At 42.6% G+C, this 23,802-nt stretch overlaps 1 protein-coding gene across 1 annotated transcript in view; it reads right to left on the bottom strand.

Moving 5' to 3' along the window:
- IL15RA (interleukin 15 receptor subunit alpha) overlaps positions 1–23,802 on the bottom strand; it is a 164,218-nt gene that overhangs the window by 28,773 nt on the left and 111,643 nt on the right. The window lies entirely within an intron of this gene.

Below are 23,802 nucleotides of genomic sequence, written 5' to 3'. Positions count from 1 at the left end.
ACAGTAAGCAAAAAGTAAATCTTTCCCAATTAAAAATGGAAGTTGCCTTTGCTGACATCTTTCCAAAAAGATGCTATTTTCATGGCTTTAGTGCTTACCACGTGGCTTCAGTACTTTCTGAATCATGGGCTGGGAAAAAATGAGTAAATAGTAGGCAATTCATCCTCGAAGTTTGCAGCAGGACCATGATCAAGTTCTTATCTCTCAGCAGATTAGCTCACCTTGCTCCTCCTGCCCACAGTAACTGCTATGTGCTTACAATAGAGTAGCTTTCCCCAATCTTTTTACCCTGATGAAAAATAATTTTCAGGCCTTGGGGAACCCTTATTAAAACCAATTCATGGGAGGTCAATGGTAAAATGCCTCATACATTGGAAGATAGTGGGAAGAATGGAACGCCTATAGCTGTGGTCAGAATATTGCCCTTACAGACAGAAAAAATAATAATTGGCGTCATGCTGCTGGCATTACCAAGCGGCCTTGAATTGTGCAGGTACCTTCAAATTGGAGGTCAGTCAGCAGCAGCTCACGGAATCCCTAGCAACCTCTTGATGAATGAGCAATTGGGAATGGCTGCATTAGATATTAGAAGGCTGCTATGTCACTGCTGGGAGAGGGGAGCGCAGGGTAAGCTGAGCTGCTGAGATAACAATTAAAACAGCTTCTGTGTTTCTGCTGTGAAATTTGAGAATTAGTTATTCCATGGTGCTTGCAGCTATAAAGGTCTGTGAGGGCTTGCTTTAAAGCTCATGTACTATATGTAAAAAAAAAAAAAATATATATATATATATATATATATATATATATATATATATATATATATACACAGTATCTAACAAAAGTGAGTACACCCCTCATATTTTTGTAAATATTTTATTATATCTTTTCATGTGAAAACACTGAAGAAATAACATTTTACTACAATGTAAAGTAGTGAGTGTACAGCTTGTATAACAGTGTAAATTTGCTGTCAACATAACTCAAAACACAGCCATTAATGTCTAAACCTCTGGCAACAAAAGTGAGCACACCCTTAAGTGAAAATGTCCAAACTGGGCCCAAAGTGTCAATATTTTGTGTGGCCACCATTATTTTAAAGCACTGCCTTAACCCTCTAGGGCAGTGGTTCTTAACCTGGGTTCGATCAAACCCCAGGGGTTCAGTGGGTCAGTCTCGAGGGTTCGGCACACCCTCCGCTAGTACCACTTCGCTGTCAGGGACTATTTCTCCAGTTTCGGGCATGTACTTCTGCTCCCGCTCCGCGCCGTCATCATGGAAATACATAACATCCAGTGGCGTAGCGTGGGGGATGCAGGGGGGGCCGGCCGCACCGGGCGCAACATCTGGGGGGCGCATCTGCTCCGCAGTGTCATGTCACTCACTCTGTCATGATAGGCTGGCCGCCGCCACCCGCTGAGTCTGCTCGCACTCGCAGCTCTCTCTGCCCCTGGCTCACTCTCACTGCTGGCTGTGCAGCTCGGCTCGGCTGCTCGGCTCCCGAATCCGATCCAGCCGGAGCCGGCGTCGCCCACTGTGGAGTGGTGGGGGGGGGGGGCAGACAGGCCAGGCATGCGGTGTGGAGAGGGACTGTCTGGGGGAGGGACTAACCCGTGCAGCGGCCGCCAAGCGCAGCGCGGGAGAGAACCACCAGGCCAGGCAGCCGCAGCAGCAGAGGAAGCCGGCAGGTGAGAGGCCAGAGAGCCAGTGGTGACAGTGGTGCTGCAGCCTGCAGGAGGAAAACCTAGCCTGTGATCGGGAGTCGGGACACAGGTGAAAAAAAGGTAGGACTGGAGTAGTACTGGCTGTACTAGTCTAGTGACTGACTGTCTGACTGACTGTGTGAGAACACTGAGAAGACTATGTAAAGGGCATCTATTTTATGGGGAACCTGGCCTTCTGTAAGGGGGGGATCTAAATGGGGGACGGGACCTCACCTCACCCTGGCCTGCTGTAAGGGGGGATCTATATGGGGGACATGATCCCCCATATAGATCCCCCCTTACAGTAGGCCAGGGTGAGGTGAGGTCCCCCATATAGATCCCCCCCTACAGCAGGCCAGGGTGAGGTTAGGTCACTCTGGGGTCCCCCATATAGATCCCCCCTTACAGCAGGCCAGGGTGAGGTTAGGTCACTCTGGGGTCCCCCATATAGACCCCCCCCTACAGCAGGCCAGGGTCCGGACCTCACCTCACCCTGTCCTGCTGTAAGGGGGGGAGATCTATATGGGGGACGGGACCTCACCTCACCCTGGCCTGCTGTAAGGGGGGATCTATATATGGGACCTGGGATCTATATAGGGGACCTCACCCTGGCCTGCTGTAAGGGGGGATCTATATGGGGGACCAGGTCCCTCATATAGATCCCCCTTACAGCAGGCCAGGGTGAGGTGAGGTCCCGTCCCCCATATAGATCTCCCCCCTTACAGCAGGCCAGGGTGAGGTGAGGTCCCGTCCCCCATATAGATCCCCCCTTACAGCAGGCCAGGGTGAGGTGAGGTCCGAGGTCCCCCATATAGATCCCCCCTTACAGCAGGCCAGGGTGAGGAGAGGTCCCCCATATAGATTCCCCCTTACAGCAGGCCAGGGTGAGGAGAAGTCCTGTCCCCCATATAGATCTCCCCCTTACAGCAGGCCAGGGTGAGGTGAGGTCCGGGGTCCCCCATATAGATCCCCCTCACCCTGGCCTACTGTAAAGGGGGTGATCTATATGGGGGACGGGACCTCACCTCACCCTGGCCTGCTGTAAGGGGGATGCTGGACATAAAAACAAAGAAAAGGAACAGACGTTGTTGCGAAAATGACATGAGAGTGGCACTTGCCAAGATAAAGCTGCGCATTTCTGAACTGGTCTCTGAAAGACAACAGCAGAAGTCACACTAATTTGCAGTAAATATTCATTATTATGTTTTTGTTTTTGTGTAAAAATCATGTTTTAATGGTTTTGTTCTTTGTTCTTAATGGTTTTGTTCATTTTGTGCACCTATGTATAAATATATACCTAAAATAATATATACCTATGTTTTGAATTTGAAAAAATCATATTTTATTTTTCCAATTAAGAAGGGTTCGGTGAATGCGCAAATGAAACTGGTGGGGTTCAGTACCTCCAACAAGGTTAAGAACCACTGCTCTAGGGCATGGAGTTCGCCAGAGCTTCACAGGTTGCCAATGGAGTCAACTTCCACTCCTCCATGACAACATCTCTGAGCTGGTGGATGTTAGAGACCTTGCGCTCCTCCACCTTCCGTTTGAGGATGCCCCACTGATGCTCCATAGGGTTTAGGTCTGGAGACATGCTTGGCCAGTCCATCACCTTTACCCTAAGCTTCTTTAGCAAGGCAGTGGTCGTCTTAGAGGTGTGTTTGGGGTAGTTTTCAGGTTGGAATACTGCCCTGTGGCCCAGTCTCCAAAAGGAGGGGATCATACTGCTTCAGTATGTCACAGTACATGTTGGCATTCATGGTTCCCTAAATGAACTGTAGCTCCCCAGTACCGGCAACACTCATGCAGCCCCAGACCATGACACTCCCACCACTATGCTTGACTGTGGGCAAGACACACTACTCTTTATACTCCTCACCTGGTTGTCACCACACATGCTTGACACTATCTGAACCAAATACATTTATCTCGGTCTCGTCAGACCACAGGACATGGTTCCAGTAATCTATATCCTTAGTCTGCTTGTCTTCAGTAAACTGTTTGCGGGCTTTCTTGTGCATCATCTTTAGAAGAGGTTTCCTTTGGGGACAACAGCCATGCAGACCAATTTGATGCAGTGTGCGGCGTATGGTCTGAGCACTGACAGGCTGACCCCCCACCCCTTCAACCTCTGCAGAAAAGCCAGCAGCACTCATATGTCTATTTCCAAAAGACGACCTCTGAATAGGACACTGAGCACATGCACTCAACTTCTTTGGTTGACCATGGCGAGACCTGTTCTGAGTGGAACCTGTCCTGGTAAACTGCTGTATGGTCTTGACCATTGTGCTGCAGCTCAGTTTCAGGGTCTTGGCAATCTTCTTATAGCCTAGGCTATCTTTATGTAGAGCAACAATTTTTTTTTTTAACATCCTCAGAGAGTTCTTTGCCATGAGGTGCCATGTTGAACTTCCAGTGACCAGTATGAGAGAGTGAGACTGATAACACCAGATTTTACACACTTGCTCCCCATTCACACCTGAGACCTTGTAACACTAACGAGTCACATGACACCGGGGAGGGAAACTGGCTAATTCGGTCCAATTTGGACATTTTCACTTAGGGGTGTACTCATTTTTGTTGCCAGCGGTTTAGACATTAATGACTGTGTGTTAAGTTATTTTGAGGGGACAGCAAATTTACACTGTTGTACAAGCTTTTCACTTACTACTTTACATTGTAGCAAAGTGTCATTTCTTCAGTGTTGTCACATGGAAAGATATAATAAAATATTTACAAAAGTGTGAGGGGTGTACTCACGTTTGTGAGATACTGTATATTATAATGTAAAATACTTAAACAGTCTGTAGCATGGTCGCAGGTTCACTTGAAAAAAATATGTCTCCAAAGAAAAATGAGCAAACCTTCAGATTAATGACAGCGAAAACCTAAAAACTATTCTTTATTGACTAACCAGCAAAGTGTGTTGTCTGCCCTTCTGTTATATGATGATAACCTGTAGCAGTTATTTTTGTTGTGGAAACATATCCAGAGAGTTAATTTTGTCTTTGAGGTTTGACGTATCTGATGAATCTTCATTGTAGCTGTTGACAGTAATGTTGTTGTCAACCTTTCACGTTCTGTGTATGTGAAATTACGGCTTGAACTTGATCCAAGAGACAGTATTTAATTGTTTAGGTACATGTAGTCATGTACAAACAAAAAAGTTTGATAGGTGCCCTATTCAAAAGGAAGGATTTATCAAGAGAGGCACAGACAGACTCAAACTCAATGTTAAAGTGGTTGTTAAGCCACTGTCATATTTTCATATAGCCCTCTGTGGTTTATATACTGCTGTGTTTCCCAGTGTCTGTGTTTTAAAAAAAAAAATGCCCTCTGTACCTGATTTTAGAGTGGCACTTGGGGCTCACGTGACTGGCCATCTCTCCCCTATCCTGATCTGGCAGCTAAAGCGGGAGGGGCTGAGATCCCCCGCTGACGTCTGTTGGGAGGGGAGAAGGAGAGAAGGAGAGAGGCAGGCGGCCACGTGAGCGCCAAGTGGCACTCTGAAATTAGGTATAGGACAGCATTTTTTTAATAAAACACAGACACTGGGGCACACAGCATTATTATCCACAGAGGATTATATGAAATTATAAAGGAATTTTAGCAGCAGGAGGGGAAGGGAGGGCGCTGTCACTAGCTGACAGGCAGGGAGGGAAGGGGAGAGGAGGGCAGAGGAGGACAGAGGACGACAGAAGAGCTGCGGATGACAGAGGCACGTAAACTGACCACAGTGTCATGGCTCAGCAGCCATGATAAACCGTGTTCAATTTATAGGGGGGGGGGCAGAACCAGGCAGGATCAACCAGGTATTTCAGGTGATAGAAGGGCCCAAATTAAACAACACAAGCACTTTTTAGGGTGAGAAACACTTTAATCTGGCTACTTCAATCAAGATTTATGTAATGTGTGTATTTGCGACCCCAGATGTGTCTTGGTACTCAATCACTTAGAACAGTGTGGATGGAGGAATCTCCACTCCCGGCTATTGTATTCAGCCATCGCAGCACACACAGCTGCTTGAATACAAAGTTCCTATTGAACAGTGACTGCAAACCACCAACACTGTTTAGAGACTTGTAATGTATCAGGCACCAGAAGGCAAACGCAAGAGTGGAACTTCACTCTCCAAATTAACATTGAATTTTTTTTTTTAATCCTCATGCTGCTAGCATTAGTAAATAGATTGGAAAGTACTGTATATCATATTTATCTGTTTTAAACTTTTTTTTACTTCAATTACTTCTCGGGTTTCTTGCCTAAGCAAAAGATGTCATACATCCCAGGAGTCTTTGGGAGGAGAGGGAGAGGGGTATTCTCGGCTAAGCACAGTCTCTTGCATGCATGCTTGAACAAAGGGCAGATGGATTCCAGGAAGTTAATGCTGCATAAATAATTTGCCCTCTAAGGATGGCCATGGCCAGAAATGCTAGGGGGTTGTTTATCAAAGTGATTTCTGATCAAAATAAATCATGGGGACATTAATTGATGGGGGAGTTTGCTTTGAATATTAACATATTAAAACTTATACCTCCTACCTAACCAGGACAATTTTCAGCTTTCAGTGCTCTCACATTTTGAATGACAATTTCTCAGTCATGCACCAGTGTACCCATGAAATTTTTGTTCTTTTTTTTTCCCCATACAAATAGAGTTTTCTTTTGGTAGTATTTAATGACCACTATGTTTTTTATTTTTTGAGATATAAATAAAAAAGACCAACATTTTTGTAAAAAAATAAATTTTTCTTTGTTTCGCAAATTAATAATTTTTCTTCATAAATTTTGGCCAAAATTTATACTGCTACATACCTTTGGTAAAAATAATCAAAATCAGTGTATATTATTTGTTTTTTGTGAAGGTTATAGAGTCTTCAAGCTATGGAGCCAATCACTGAAAATTGATCATACCTAATCACACCTGATGTACTGACAACTCATTTCTTGAGACACTAACAAACAAGGACAGTACAAATACCCCCCAAATACCCCTTTTTGGAAAGTACACATTTCAAGGTATTTAGTAAGAGGCATGGTGAGTTTTTTCAAGTTGTAATTTTTTCCCACAATTCATTGAAAAATTAAAAATTTTTTCTTTCCAAAATTGTCATATTAACGGCATGGCATATGCATACTTGCAACTACACCCCAAAACACATATTGCTACACCTCCTGAGTATAGCGATACCACATTTGTGAAACTTTTTCACAGCTTGGCCACATAGTGAGGCCCAACATGCAAGGAACACTGTCAGGTGTTCTAGGAGCATAAATTACACATCTAATTTCTTGACTACGTATTATGCTTTTGAAGGCTCTGGAGCACAAGAACGATGGAAACACCCACAAAATTACTTTTTTTGGAAAGCAAACACCCCAATGTATATTCTATGAGGCATAATGAGTCTTTGAACATATCATTTTTTTCCACAAGTTATGGAAAATGTGCAAAGAAAATGAAAACACATTTTTTTAACACATTTTTATGGCACCGATGGACGCTGATGAGGATCCACTGATAGGGTGGCACTGATGAGCACTTACTGATGGGCACTGATGTGCACTAATAGGGCACTGTAGTGGCACTGATGAACACTTTAGTGGCACTGATGAGTATGCACTGAGGGCACTGTAGGGCACTGATAATCACTCACTGATGGCACTGATTAGTACTCACTGATGGGCACTGTAGGGCACTAATGGGCACTGTAGTGGCACTAATGAGCACTGATGAGTACTGTAGTGGCATCGTAGGACACTGATGAGCACTTTAGGGCACTAATGACACTGTAGTGGCACTGAAGTGACTGTAGTGGCACTGATGAGCACTGTGATGGCACTGATGAGCATTGTAAAGGCACTGATGAGCACTGTAATGGCACTAATGTGCCACTGATCAGCACTGTGATGGCACTGATGTGACATTGATGTGCACTGTGATAGCACTGATGAGTACTGTGAGGGCACTGATGAGCACTGTGATGGCACTGATGTGGCTGTGATGGCACTGATGTGGCATTGAAGAGCACTGTTATGGCACTGATGTGGCACTGATGAGCACTGTGCTGGCACTCATGTGACACTGAAGTGCACTGTGAAGGCACTGATGATCACTGTGGTGGCACTGATGAGCACTGTACTGGCACTCATGTGACACTGAAGTGCACTGTGATGGCACTGATGAGCACTGTGGTGGCACTGATGAGCACTGTGGTGGCACTGATGAGCACTGTAATGGCACTATTGTGCACTGTGATGGCACTGATGTGGAACTGATGTGAACCGTGATGGCACTGATGTGCATTGTGATGGCACTGATGTGGCACTAATGAGCACTGTGGGCACTCCAAATCCAGCCCATTCATGCTGCTGCACCATCTCACTCCTGTCCTCACACGCTGTATCGGTGTGAGCAGAGGAGAAAGCTGAACCGGACATGACGCTGGTTTGTTGACATAGAATTAATCGCTCTGTCATTGGACAGAGCGAATACATGGTATACACCATTTCACCCTTTACCCTGATTCATGATGCGCTGCGGACCCAGCGATCACAGATGTTTCCTGATAAGCGCCCCAGGGGTCACGCAAGAAGTGGGTGCACGTCAATAGACATCCTCCCAGAACTAGATGGGCATGCTGTAGCCGTTATTCCGCTATAGCGTGGTCGGCAAGTGGATAAGTAGCATTTTGGTGCTCAGATGCAGTGAAGCTCCACATTAAAGCATGTAGGCGGTTTATAGATTTTTTTTTCCTATAGAACAGCCTTTATTAATATTTTTGAACCCTTGAAATAGTTTTCTGGTTGCAGTAAAACCCTTTTATTTTAATATTTTTTATCTACAGCCCATGACACATTAGCATGATCAGTAAGGTATGCAATGCGTTAAGTAAAAGAATAAGGAAAGTGGCACAGTAGCATAGTATTTGACACCCAGAGCAGGGCAATTTATAATACCCCGTACACTGTAACACAATATAAATATTATAATTAAACAAATTATACCAATGTCCAAAAATAAATAAGACAAAGACTTTCAAAAGTGTAGTGCCCTCGTACAAAAATGTAACCTAACTAGGAGATGTTGAACCTTACTGGTACCAAGAGAAGGACGGCCACATTTTGTTATGATAAAATAACAATATTTATTACAAAAGTAAAAAATCACTAGGAAATCATGTATTCATCATGGTAACATAGGACAATATCCACCATATATTGAAGAACCAACATGTCTTTGCTAAATATTCCAAGAGGTCGGTGCGTTTCGAATAGTCGCTTCCTCAGAACCTTAATATCTTGGCAGCAAAGAAATTTGGCATATCATCACAAGAGCGTTGCACAAAGATGACGGGAAAGCAGATAGTATTGGTAAAATATATTATGTGAGGCAGCGAAATGGCATACAAATAAGGATATTCTTTCCAATATGCCCAATCAAGGTTTCAAGGGTGCCCCACAATCTGCAACCACAGTATGTCCACCAACAGCCTATTTGTAAGATATAGTGAGAGGATTGGCAGGTTCCTTCCCAGCAATTATATGTGACACTGTAGAAATATATGGTAATTTTTTTGGGTTTTGTGAATGGACATTTAGGTGAAAACCTTTAACATCTTTCATACTACTTTTTTCACGCCATCTACAGATAAGGCTGTACACGTGTATGCCATTTCGCCACCCCACATAATATGTTTTGCCCGCACTATCTGTATCCCACCATCTTTGTGCAAAGCTCTTGTGATGATACGCCAAATTTCTTTTCTGCCAAGATATAGAGGTCCTGAGGAAGTGACTTTGCGTAAAGCGTCCACCTTGGAATATTTGGTGAAGACATGTTGGTTCTTCAATATATGGGGGATATTGTTCTATGTTAACATGAATACATGGTTTTACTAATGATTTTTATACTTTTGTAATAAATGTTGTTTCTTTATTATAACAAAATCTGGCCGTCCTTCTCTTGGTACCAGTAAAGTCCATTATCTCTCTGTTTTTTTTCTAATATACATTTCTTATGTATGAGGTACCCCTTATACAGTATAGCCTTATTTCTTTCTTGAATTACTAATGTAACCTATAAATGGTAACTGTGCCGTCCCCTTTTAGCATTACCAAACATTATGATACACAGTGTAACTTCCTGACATTTGTGTTGTTTCTCTGAAAAAAAATTATATTTTATTATTTCTCTAATTTTAAACAATGGAAGATTGTCAGATAGGCCAAAAAGCCAGCATCACGTGAAATGATTCCCAGTAAGTGATAAAAATACCTTGAGGAGTTGTTTGCCAAAACAATGGTGTGAGTTTAATAAGTAAAAGACCTTGAAAAACTGGCTAGATTTGGAGAATTGTTTGATACTCATGGTAAACAGATGACTTGACAATGACAACGAACCGTGTTTATCCATAACTACCTATACCTTCTCAAATTCAAATGGTTTAAGGACAACACATTCACTATTCAAGTTACTTTCTATGTTCAGCCTGACAAGTCGTGCACTGTCGCGGTCCACAGTGTAGTACAGGAACGGTTCTAATAGGAGCGACACAAGTCGCTCCAACTTAGAAAAAGGGTCCTGTACTACTTCGGGGCGACCTGGAGCGACTTGCAAAGACATTCATTTTATGAAGTCCATGCAAGTCGCCCCCTAAGTCGGATCGCCATAGTGTGAACCGACACGTAAAGTAATATTAAAGGCTTTTTTTAAAAAAAAGAAAGAATTAAAAAAAAAAAAACAAACATGTTATACTTACCTCCTTTGTGCTGTGGTTTTGCACAGAGCAGCCCCGATCCTCCTCTTCTCGGGTCCCTCACTAGCGTCTTGGCCCCTCCCTCCTGCTGAGTGGCCCCAGAGCAAGCAACTTGCAATGGGCGCACCCAAGGAGGCTCGTTCCCTAGCCACGGCTCTGCATTTCTATTCACACACAGAGCCATGGCAAAATACTATCCAAAAATACGTAATCATGATGAATTATCATATTTTCCAAAAAGGACTTATAATGATATCCTGCACTGGACAACGAAAAGCTGCCGTAAGCAGCCATGTTGTTCAGTCATTATAAGTCAGCCATGACAGACAGAACAGTTATACACGCAGTGATATTCTCCCCCCTCCCCACCTCAGTTAACTCATGGAATGCATACCTTTTACAAAAGAACCGTTATCTACACTCAGAGACATAAAACCACTAATTGAGCTCTGGCAGGATGTTTGTTTCTTCCAAACAGGCCTGTTGTAAAACTTTGAACAAATCCATTAAGGATAATCAGACAGGTAGTCGTAGATAGCAAACAGCAGCAGCTCTGCTCATTAAAAACTTAACAAATACACAAACGATTCATAAATACAGACAGGGACATTACACATTAACAATAAGTATATATTTGGATGAGAAATGTCATACTGATCGAATTAAGACCATGCATGACCACCCTATCACATACAGAATATAAGATAGCTGTCAGATATTCCCTGGGTGACAAGTTTATCTGACATATTCTGTGTTTGGTATCCCTGGATGTGAAATGACATGCTGAATGATAAACTATCAGTTGAAAGAATGTAACCAATACATATTTTGAGATATGACTAGTGGTATAAAACTGTCCAAAGAGGAAGGTCCTGATATTGTCATAACCCCAGGACAGCCCATTGCCACTCCGTTTTAATTGGTCAGGGGCATCTGTCAATACCTCTTTGATCCCAGTGAAAAAACTGACTCCTACCCAGTTATCAGAGTTCTCATGGTAACATCAAGAAGGAACATCTATCAAGTTTGAGAACCGATCACCCCTGGCTCATCGATTGAACTCTGATAACACCCAGAACATTAAATGCAAGTATTCTTTTTTCTCAATTCTACCTTATTTGTCTAATTGCTGAATTGTGTCTCTATTTCTCCAAACCATCTTTTTTCTGTAAATATTTTATTTGCAACAACTTTGACTTTTTCATTATTAAAACTTTATTTTGAAAAGTGTTAACCTTATCCCTAGGCTCTTACTGCAAGCTAACAAAGAACCTGTCTCTTGAAGAGTGCTACTGTATAGAACAAATCCTATAAACATACCTGTCTGTGGTGACAGTGTGTGTTACAGACGATTATTCTAAAATCATAATTGGTATTTCTAAAATTACAAGCTTCCTCTGGGCTCATAACACAGAAGTGGTGGCATTGAAGGGGTTATTCACCTAATTAGCCCAGTGACAATCGCTCTCAGCCTGCTGGCACCTAGATTGTGGTCCTGCAAGCTGGAAAATCTTTGTGCAGGGTGCAGCTGAGAGTGGCATTGTTACGAAAGTGACGGCAGGGTGTGAGATTGGCTGGTCCTTTGTCATGCGTTAGTGAGAAGGACAGGGATCTGATACCTGCGTCCGTCACAGGACTTACCTCATCATATTTTTGGTTTGTTGTATTTATTATCATTGAAGTGATTGTAAACAATCATCTTGTAAAACAACCCATTAGGTTTTAAATTGAAATGAAAGGCAAATTTTTTGTGTATAGATTTAAAAACACCATTACCAATATATTTTTTTACCTTTTTTATAAATGATTACTTTCCTTCTGTTCTCAGCTGCAAAAGAGCTTGGGGAGGAGAAGCAACAACACACTGAGCTACCAAGTAGATCGCTGTGCAAGGGGAGGGGTGTCAGGACAAGTCTGATCATTGGAGGAGAGCTGTCGGGATTCGAACCCGTGACCAGCCACATCCCAGGCGATAGCCCTGCTTACTGGGCTAACGTCCTCTCTGGACATTCCTCCCTGAAGCCTATTATTTCAACCTTAGTCTTGCCATGCCTTGCTCATCACCCTTGATTCCCCACACCTGGTACTTCCCTATATAAGTCCAGCCCCTTGCACTCAAGCTTGCTGATTATTGAGCTCCTGAGCCTTGATCAAGCTTCTCCTCAACTGCTGCTCTTATCTACTACCACAAATCCACTGCTGACCAGGAATTGACTACCGACTACTCTTCTGCTTTGTCCCTACCTACTGAACTGCTACCTCCGTTGCCGATCCGGATTGTCTGACCACGCTTACTGCTGCCCGCCCGACCTTTGGCTCGTCTGACTTCTCTCTGGTTGTCCCTTGTCTGCTTCTCCACCTCCGGACCGAACCTGCACTCTGCCTGGCTGGGTGATCCTGTGGACCGCGACCTGGTGTTAGCTTGCAGCGCAGTCTATCCCCACCATCAGGGGCTCTAGTGAAAACCAGCTAGCACTTAGTTTCCGCACCTCAGGTGAACCCGTGTCCTCATCAGAGTACTACCTGGTGTCCATCCAGTATCCAGCACTGCTACCACCGTAGCCAACCCGAATTGTCTGACCACACCTCTGCCAGACTTCCCGCACCTACTACCGGCCCGCGGTCCTTGCCACTGGGCTCCCCTCCTACCTTCGGCCAGCAGTCCTCTGACTCAGGTGAGCCTGTAGGATTGTTACAAGAGAGACTGACAGGAACACAAGGGATTTCACACAAAGGAAGGAATACAAAGAGAACAGAAGACTTTTTCATATAAATACATGATATAGAAGGCACATATCAGGAGTCCGAAATGCTGGGGTAACAAACACTTTAACCACTTGCCGTCTGCCGCACGACTATTTACACCGGCAGACGGCAGTCAGCCCCTCACAGGCAGAGTAAGGTAGATCTACGTCGCTAGCCTGTGAGGGTTTTGGTAGCGAGCGCGCGCTGCCGGAGGGTCACGGACCCCCCCCCCCGCGCGTGTGCCCGGCGGACCCGGTGACAGCGGGAGAAAGGCAGGTGGCTAATGTAAACAAAGCCGCCTGTCAGTTCTCTCTGTGTAAGAATGATGATCAAACGGTTCTACTATGTAGGACCGTTGATCACTGTTCTTACACATCAAGCCACAGCCAATCACAGTTAGAAGCACGCCCCTAGGACACACTTAACCTCTCCCTCTCCAATACAGTTAACTCCTTCACTGCCAGTGTCATTTTTACAGTAACAGTGCATATATATAGCACTGATTACTGCAGTAATGTCACTGGTAACCCCAAAAGTGTAAAAAATGTCAGTCAAGGGTCCGATCTGTCCGCCGCAATGTCGCAGTCCAGCAAAAAAAAAATCGCGCTAAAAAAACAACAACAAAAATGACAAAAATCTTTCCATTTGTTAGTAAACCCAATAACTTTTGCGCAAACCAATCAAAATACGCTTTTTGCGATTTTTTTTTTTTTTTTTTTTTTTTTTTTTTTTACCAAACATATGGTAAAAAAAAAAAATGGCCTAAAACGTTAAAAAAATTTGATTTTTACTTTTTTTTGGGGGGAATTTCATATAAAAAAATGTGAACAATATTGTTATTTTTGCAAAATTGACGCTCTTTTTTTGTTTATAGCGCATGATCAAAAAATCGCACAGGTGATAAAATACCACCAAAAGAAAGCTCTGTTTGTGGGAAAAAAAGGACGCCAAATTCGTTTAGGTACAGCGTCGCACGACCGCGCAATTGTCCGTTAAAGTCACGCAATGCCGAATCGCAAAATAGGCCCTGGTCAGGAAGGGGGTAAAATCTTCCGGGGCTTAAGTGGTTAAGTAGTGAAAATGGAAATAGTGTACAAGTTATGTGTCTCTGTATAATTAAAGTGATACTAAACAAACACCGTCTAATTTAAAATGTCCCTTTTATTTCTGTATGTGAATGATGGCACTGTATTCATCTTATAAAAAAAAAAAAAGCCTACCTTTTTACTAATTAACATATAGCTATCACATGACTCAGCTCTCTCCCAGTCTGTCTGCAGGGAAACATAAGCAGGAGGAGCATCTAGTCCTCTGCTGCTGATCACATGTTCAAAAAAAAAAAAAAAACAGCCTTTGGAATACAGAGTAAACATAAATAATTAAAATAGAACTATAGGCAAAACATGTTTTTTCTTAAATTTTGGATAAAGTAGGGAAACGTTATTACTAGAGATCGACCGATTATCGGCAACACTGATATATTGGGGGCCGATATGCACTTTCCCCTATATATAGGAATCGGCCTTTGGATTACCGATATCGCCGATATTTTCAGTCATCGCGTATGTTCCATGCGCCCGCACTGGGCAGCTCTTAGGCCGCCGCACTCAGCCTCGTTACAGTGTGTTTTACCCGCTGCGGCCACATCGTGTACTTTTTTGGATATCATTCTGAGTGTGGACCATCCCTTTCCTTACTTAATAATATGATGTGGGTGGATTTCTGCCATTCACAGGCTGTGTTACACCCTCCAGCCTGTGCTTTAGATTAAGAGGGAGGTGAAGCTTCTTTCAATCTACATGTAAAATCCCACCCCCATTGTGTTTAGCTGGTTAGTGGGCATGGAGGAGGGGGGAGGTAGTGTACTGTCATTTACAAATATACCATGTAATATAACATTGTTAAATCTTTATTGAATAAAAATTAGTTTATACTTTATGACATTGAGATAGTCATTTCTAGTCCCAGAGTGCCATCAAGTGGTCACTCTGTAGTCAGTTACTGATTATATATGCAAAATGTTAATCAATAAACTAAGCCACCAATGAAAAATAAGACCCTCTGGGTTGGTTTCTGAGTTCATTCAAAACACCCATCACTCACACCCATCATCTACAGGAGAGGACATCATTCAATCCTTCATCAGACATATTCGGACAAACATTTTCCAGCTTAGCTAGACGCCATTTTGGGAAGACAAACTCCACCCATTGATCTGCAGTCATCTTTGGGGGTCCGGTCAGCAGCCATTTTAAAGCCTGCTTGTTTTATCTAGTGCTTCCCTACATTCACTTTTGGGGTAACTATACTGTAGTTTCTGTTTCCCTGATTTAGTACCCCATTAGATAGCCTAACATCTCAAGATTTGGTCATTTTAATTTGCCATATTGGCATAATTCAGACAGATTCCACCCGGGAATTCGACTGCAGCGAGTTAACAGGCTGAGAGATCAAACGCATATTATTGTCTGTCATTATTAAAACTAGGTATCTATGAGGGAGAAATAATTGTTTGAGATAATAATATGGGTGGCACAGTGGTGTAGTGGTTAGCACTTTCACCTAGCAGCAAGAGGGTCGCTGGTTTGAATCCCAACCACGACACTACCTGCCTGGAGTTTGCATGTTCTCCCTGTGCCTGCGTGGGTTTCCTCTGGGTACTCCGGTTTCCTCCCACACTCCAAAGACATGCTGGTAGGTTAATTGGATCCTGTATAAAATTGGCCCTACTATGTATGTATGAATGTGAGTTAGGGACCTTAGATTTTGTAAGCTCCTTGAGGGCAGGGATTGATGTGAATGTGCAATGTATATGTAAAGCGCTGCATAAATTGACAGCGCTATATAAGAACTTGAAATAAATAAATAAAATATAGAAATCTGCTGTCATGGGGTAAATGTTAGGAATTGGTTGGGAATTAAATCTGTCTGTCTGTGTAAGATCTCAATTTCACTATTATTTATGGTGTTTGTAAAGTGACTTTTGTAAAATAAATTTAATTCTATTGTGTTTAAAGAATTTCTGCACAGGGCAAAGTATCTTGAGAATAAATAGTCTGCCTAATTTTTTTAAAATAAATTATTTAGTATTGGAGGCACTGTTGTTCATTGATCGATTAAACAGTCGATTTAGCTGACTCAAATCACTCAAACATACCTACAGTGCAAAATACAAAAAAAAAAAAAAAAACAAACCGTCCAAATTGTAAAGTGTCCCAAAAAAACGGAAAAACAATGTGAAAATATTACAAATACCATGCAAAAAAAATAAATAAATTGCATAAAAAATTCATAAAAAAATTGTCCAGTGCTTACATTTCTTATATGAAAGTGTCCTCTGCAATTAAATTCATATATTCAATAAAATGTTCAGTGCATTTAAATGTTTAAAGTGTCCCATCTAGTTAAACAAGCTCAGGTGCAACAAAATCCATATGCAAAAAAAGTTCATCCAGGAAAAAGTGCTTGTGTTTCAAGAGAAATCTCTCCTCCATCATCTCCTCTTCGTTTGTGTGTCCACATCTCCTCCACCACAAGCACTAGCTACCTACCAAACACCCGTCAGATATAATTCTCTTGAAGATCTTATTTTATTAAAGTTTTCAATTATGTAGGGCAGAAGTCACACTCACAGTAAACAGAGATGCAAGTGTAAGAAACATTTACCGATGTTTGGGGGTACAATACATACCCATTATAAGCCAAGGGTATACATTCCCAAACTAATGAATAAAAAGTAAATAAAAAATATTTATTAGGATCAAAGATTATATATACACTGCTCAAAAAAATTAAAGGAACACTTTGATAACACATCAAATCTCAATGGGGAAATATATCATGCTGGATATCTATACTGATATGGACTGGGTAATGTGTTAGGAAAGAAAGGATGCCACATTGTTTGATGGAAATAAAAATGATCAACCTACAGAGGGCTGAATTCAAAGACACTCTAAAGATGAAAGTGAAAAAATTATGCAACAGGCTAGTCCATTTTGCTGAAATTTCATTGCAGCAACTCATAATGGTACTCAGTAGTTTGTATGGCCCCCACATGCTTGTATGCATGCCAGACAACATCGGGGCATGCTCCTAATGAGATGACAGATGGTGTCCTGGGGTATTTCCTCCCAGATCTGGACCAGGGCATCACTGAGCTTCTCAACAGACTGAGGTGCAAACTGGTCCTTCATCCTCCAGAAACTGGCTGCATACTCTCGCCACATGATGCCGGGCATTGTCATGCACCAGGAGGAAACCAGGACCCACTAAACCAGCGTAGGGTCTGACAATGGGTCCAAGGATTTCATCTTGATACCCAATGGCAGCCAGGGTTCTTTTGTCTAGCCTGTAGTGGTTTGTGCATCCCTCCATGGATATGCCTTCATGTCTGTCACATGTGCTCAGGGTGAACCTGTTCTCATCTGTGAAATGCACAGGGCGCCGGTGGTGGACCAGCCTATTCTGGTGTTTAATGGCAAATGCCAATCGAGCTCCACGGTGCTGGGCAGTGAGCGCAGGGCCCACTAGAGGACATTGGGCCCTCAGGCCACCCTCATGAAGTCTGTTTCTTATTGTTTGGTCAGAGATATTCACATCGGTGGACTTGTGGAGGTCATTTTGTAGGGTTCTGGCAATGCTCATCCTGTTCCTTCTTGCACAAAGTAGCGGATACCGGTTCTGCTGATGAGCTAAGGACCTTTATGGCCCTGTCCAGCTCTTGTAGAGTAACTGGAGTCTCCTGTAATCTCCTCCATGCTCTTGGGACTGTGTCGGGAGACATGGCAAACCTTCTGGCAATGGCACGTATTGATGTGCCATCCTGGAGGAATAGGACTGCCTGTACAACCTCTTATCGCCTCATGCTGCCAGTAGTGACACTGACCCTAGCCAAATGCAAAACTAGTGAAAAACAGTCATAAAAAATGAGTAGGGAAAAAACTTTCAGTTGTCTCCACCTGTAAAACCATTCTTGTTTTGAGGTTGCCTCATTGTTGCCCATGTAGTGCACCTGTTGTTAATTACCACCAAATCAGCTGAAACTGATTCGCAAACCCCCTCTGCTACTTAACTGACCAGATAAATATCCCAGGAGTTGAATTGACTTGTTGTCATACTCTGATTAAAAATTGTTCCTTTAATTTTTTTGAGCATTGTTGTATTTAGGTAGCCATATATTCTACTTTTGCTTTGGAGAGCACATCTATGTGCATATTGTTCATATTACACTCACTATGCACAGAGAACGCAAATAGACGGAGAGAGAGAGAGCAAGGGAAAAGAACGAGAGGAGAAAGGAAAAAAATAAAAACTGTGGACTGTAGATCTCACCGTTGACCTGCCTAAAATACTAAAGAAAAATTCCTTTGCATTATGGATTTTACCATCCCTCTTTGAGCCCTGCGGGTAGTTTTCTTTGGAAAAAGCCACTGTTTTTATATCCAGCAAACAGGAAATTTAACACAATCACGGATGATGTGAGTTTTTTCAGTCTTACTAAGACATTTTCTATACCAGATATATTGCAAATTGTATGTATTAATGTGATTCTGTATTACCTTGTTGTACAATCAGATCTGCAGCATATAGTCATTTACCCCTGAAGAAGAAGCACATCCCTGGGTACTCCATTGCTGCCTTTCTGTTAATCCTTGCATCTGTGCTGTGTTTTTTAAGTCCAAACTGTTTGCCTATTTATCTTCTGTGTTCATGTTTATCAATCTTTTGTGTTTAATAAAATGTATTACTTTTTGAATTCTTCTATTTTTTTCGTGCCTGCAAAGTCCCAACCGCTTAGGGGAAACCCTTTCTTTTTGCAATTGAATTCGGGATGTGGCACAACCTGGGGCTTTGTTGAGGACTAACCCCTTGTCTCTCTTGGGGAATGGGCAACTGAACTAGACTCCATTAGAGGCCTGGAATGGCTGTTGGCACAGGAAATGGGAAAAGAAGAACATTTTTTCATACTGGATAATCTGGTCCAGTTTTAGATACTCATCTGAGTTCCTAACTTGGGTTAAAGGGAACACTGTCACCATCTCCAACCAGCCTTGATTGAGTGCCTTTATCAGCTTTCGTTCACCAACCCTGGCCCTTACTTCCCTTTCCCTTGAGAGAGGGTACGGAAGTTGATTTCCAATATCAGGGAATGACCTCTTTGACTGCAGCGAGAAAGTGTCTAAGCACATCCTTTTTCTCTGGCTGAAGAGGTCCAGGAATCAGACAGGAGGACCCCCGGGTGATGCTTGGATAAAAGTGTCCATAAATTTACAGTATAAATCAAAAATTTGTTTCCAAAAAGTCCACACAGGGGGGCAGTCCCATCAAATATGGAGCAGGTTTCCCTTCAAGGAATGGCGTCACCAAGACATATCAGGTATATCATGGTTAAAGTGATGTAGAATGGATACCAATTCATCTAGATACCAATTTATACCCTTTTTCTTTAGTTTTCGTGGCTAGTGACAATTTATGGGTAAGAATAAAACATTTTTGCCAAAGGGGAAAAGGTCTGTTGATGGTCTTTTTCCCAATTCTGCGTATACAAGGTAAGCTCTGGGTGAGCCAAAGTCATTAGAATAGAATACAGTAAGTACATACATATTCGCCGGCACACCATGGATCTTGCAAAGCAGTCTGAAGACCCCTTCGTCAGGCATGACTCTGAAACGTTGCACTGTTCCTGACGTGTTCCTTTCTGCAATAAAAAGTTTCTTTAGACTGCTTTGCAAGATCCATGGTGTGCTGGCGAATATGTATGTACCTGTGATAGATCCAGTATCCAGCTGGTGATTGCTTCAGCACCCACAACAGATGTGCCTATATACAGGAAGGTGTGCGATGGGAATATGAAATTTTCTTTTTAGAATACAGTAAGGAGACCGTATTTGTTGGTGGTTCCTCCTGTAGAAGCAGAGATTCAAAAACAATTGGTTTGGTAAGGATGTGAGAGCCTTGAAATAGATTGTATATAAGACAAAGCCTTCTGTCTCTGCAACCAATGTGTAAAGTTACATAAGGACATTGCGGATGAAGAAGTTACCATTAGTGACAGATCTGACTGGAGGACCTGAGAGAGTCTTCTATGTTCCTGTTTGCACCAAGGGCCAAACATGGTTGATTGAAAAGCTGGTAAGAAAGCTGATGTTTCAAAGAAGGGGGGTCATAGGGCCTAGCTATTTGGATATACCGAAGGTGGGTTTTGCCAGGTCCTACATGTGAAGTATTTGTCGAGGATGACTACAACCCAAGATAATGTGAATCTTCAGTGCAGACGACACCTCCGTGTTCACAGGCCTCTCACCTTACTGCTGTAAGGTAACAGAATTAGATACAGTGTCTTACAAAAGTTAGTACACCCATCACATTTTTGTAAATATTTTATTATATCTTTTCATGTGCCAACACTGAAGAAATGACACTTTGCTACAATGTAAAGTAGTGAGTGTACAGCTTGTAAACAGTGTAAATTTGCTGTCCCCTCAAAATAACTCAACACACAGCCATTGATGTCTAAACCTCTGACAACAAAAGTGAGTACACCCCTAAGTTAAAATGTCCAAATTGGGCCCAAAGTGTCAATATTTTGTATGGCTACCATTATTTTCCAGCACTGCCTTAACCCTCTTGGGCATGGAGTTCACCAGAGATTCACAGGTTGCCACTGGAGTCCTTTTCCACTACTTCATGACAACATCACGGAGCTGGTGGATATTACAGACCTTGCGCTCCTCCACCTTTCGTTTGACGATGCCTCACAGATGCTCAATAGGGTTTAGGTCTGGATACATGCTTGGCCAGTCCATCACTTTTACCCTCAGTTTCTTTAGCAAGGCAGTGGTCATCTTGGAGGTGTGTTTAGGGTCGGTATCATGTTGGAATACTGCGTTGCAGCCCAGTTTCTGAAGGGAGGGGATCATGCTCTCCTTTAGTATGTCACAGTACATGTTGGCATTCATGGTTCCCTCAATAAAATGTAGCTCCTCAGTGCCGGCAGCACTCATGCAGCCCCAGACCATGACACTCCCACCACCATGCTTGACTGTAGGCAAGACACACTTGTCTTTGTACTCCTCACCTGGTTGCAGCCACACTCGTTTGACCCCATCGAAGCCAAATAAGTTTATCTTCGTCTCATCAGACCACAGGACATGGTTCCAGTAATCCATGTCCTTAGTCTGCTTGTCTTCGGCAAACAGTTTGCAGGCTTTTTTTGTGCATCATATTTAGAAGAGGCTTCCTTCTGGAATGACAGTCATTCAGACCAATTTGATGCAGTGTACGGCGTATGGTCTGAGCACTGACAGGCTGACTCCCCAACCCTTCAACCTCTGCAGCAATGCTGGCAGCACTCATACCTCTATTTCCCAAAGATGACCTCTGGATATGACGCTGAGCACATTCACTCAACTTCTTTGGTCGACCATGGCGAGGCCTGTTGTGAGTGGAACCTGTCCTGTTAAACTGCTATGTGGTCTTGGCCACTGTGCTACAGCTCAGTTTCAGGGTCTTTGCAGTCTTCTTACAGCCTAGACCATCTTTATGTAGAGCAACAATTCATTTTTTCAGATCCTCAGAGATTTCTTTGCCATGAGGTGCCATGTTGAACTTCCAGTGACCAGTATGAGATTGAGAGCGATAACACCAAATTTAACACACCTGCTCCCCATTCACACCTGGGACCTTGTAACACTAATGAGTCACATGACACCGGGGAGGGAAAATGGCAAATTGGGCCCAGTTTGGATGTTTTTCACTTAGGGGTGTACTCACTTTTGTTGCCAGCGGTTTAGACATTAATGGCTGTGTGAGTTATTTTGAAAGAACAGCAAATTTAAACTGTTATACAAGCTGTACACTTACTACTTTACATTGTAGCAAAGTGTAATTTCTTCAGTGTTGTCACATGAAAAAATATAATAAAATATTTACTAAAATGTGAGGGGTGTACTCACTTTTGTGAGATACTGTAAGTCTTTCTTGACTACTCCTTCATTCCCAGCACATCTAATGTCAAAGACGTGTCCTCTATACTCCTCTTCCTCTGTTTTCTATTTCACTCCGTATTAGATATAGGCAAAAAGATAAAGCTCCATAGCGTAATCTTGTCTGTTTTTTTTATTGAAAAATGACAGCACGGTACTCACTTTTTAAAAAGCATTCAAGTGTAATACAGTCAGCAGCTCCCTGCTTATGGAGCTGTGAGAATGCTGGCAATAAAAAACTCATACCAGACCCTTATTTATGTACTCCTACTCATTCACATAGGGTAGGATCTGGGGGCTTCCTTGTTAAAGGGGGCTTCCAGATTCCAATAAGTCACCCCCCCACAACCACTTTGTCAGGGTTGTGGGGAAGATTTCCTTGTCCTCCCCTAAAAGCACCCCCCAATGAGGAGGGGCACTTGCTCATCTCCCCTCTTTCCTGGCCTGCATGCTCAGATTAGGGCTCAGTATGGATTTTGGGGGTGACCCCCACGCCATTTTATTTTTTAACATTTTGGCATTGGATTTCCCTAGAAATCCATACCAGACCTAAGGGGGGGGGGGGACTCAAGCTGTTTTTAATAAAATTTTGGCATTGGGATTTCCTTAAAATACATACCAGACCCTAAGGGCCTGGTATGGATTGTGAGGGGGGGGGGGGAGGGGGGGTCCCCACTCAGTTTTTTTTTCTTTAATGCCAGCATTCTTAACAACCCACTATTCACAGGATAGGTGGAGCAGAAGGAGGGAAATATGAAGAATCTAGAAAAAAAAAAACTGCTGGATTCATATTGATGTGGACATGGGATTGCGATTTCAATCTGGCCCCATTGAAGTCCATAGATATTTAATTTGCACTGGACTAAACTCGCACAGGGCCCTTTTTTAAAGCGAAAAACTAAATCTTGAAGTCCTTCTAGACCACTAAGGAGGGAGCCTCTCCCCAATGCAAATGGATGTCAGCTCAACCTCCTCACAATTCAAAAAGAAGAGAATATACATTAATTAACTGTATATATGCCACAAAAATTCACTGTACAAATGCAACATGGCTACATATGGTCATCTTTATACACCTTTAATCTTCAACATGATCTAATATTAAAAAATATGCATATAACAAACACATATGACATACAACACAATAAAAACCTGAAACCTCCCATGTTGCTAGCACCTGCCCCTTCTTTATATATTTGTGTCTGTCTATCTAAACGTGCAATATTGAGTTTGAAAAAGGGGGGGATATGATATATGTGTGACACAACTATCTGTCCTTAATTACGATAATTCCCCCACACATGAAGCATAGTATAGAATACAGGGAACTTAAATTCTGTTCTTTGGAAAACGAATTGGGTAAATAAATGCACCGGTGTAAATTCAGGGGAGAAAAACCAGCTAAATGTTATTGAGTATACAAATATCATTGATAATATATAACAGCTATATGCAGTCAAGGCAACTAAACGCCCCTAAGGATGAGATCTGTTGGTTGGAAAGCAAAAAACTCCTTCCAAAAATTGTTGAATTCAATAAAAAAATGTATATGCATTTCCAATGATTCCCATGATATAGCAAGTTGTTTAGAGATTAATTAACCACTTCCATA

This window comes from Pelophylax lessonae (assembly GCF_965119305.1).
Source record: "Pelophylax lessonae genome assembly, chromosome: 4".
Lineage (NCBI taxonomy): Eukaryota > Metazoa > Chordata > Amphibia > Anura > Ranidae > Pelophylax > Pelophylax lessonae.
Note: the sequence above shows the minus strand (reverse complement) of the source record. Positions and strands in the feature narration are given on the sequence as shown.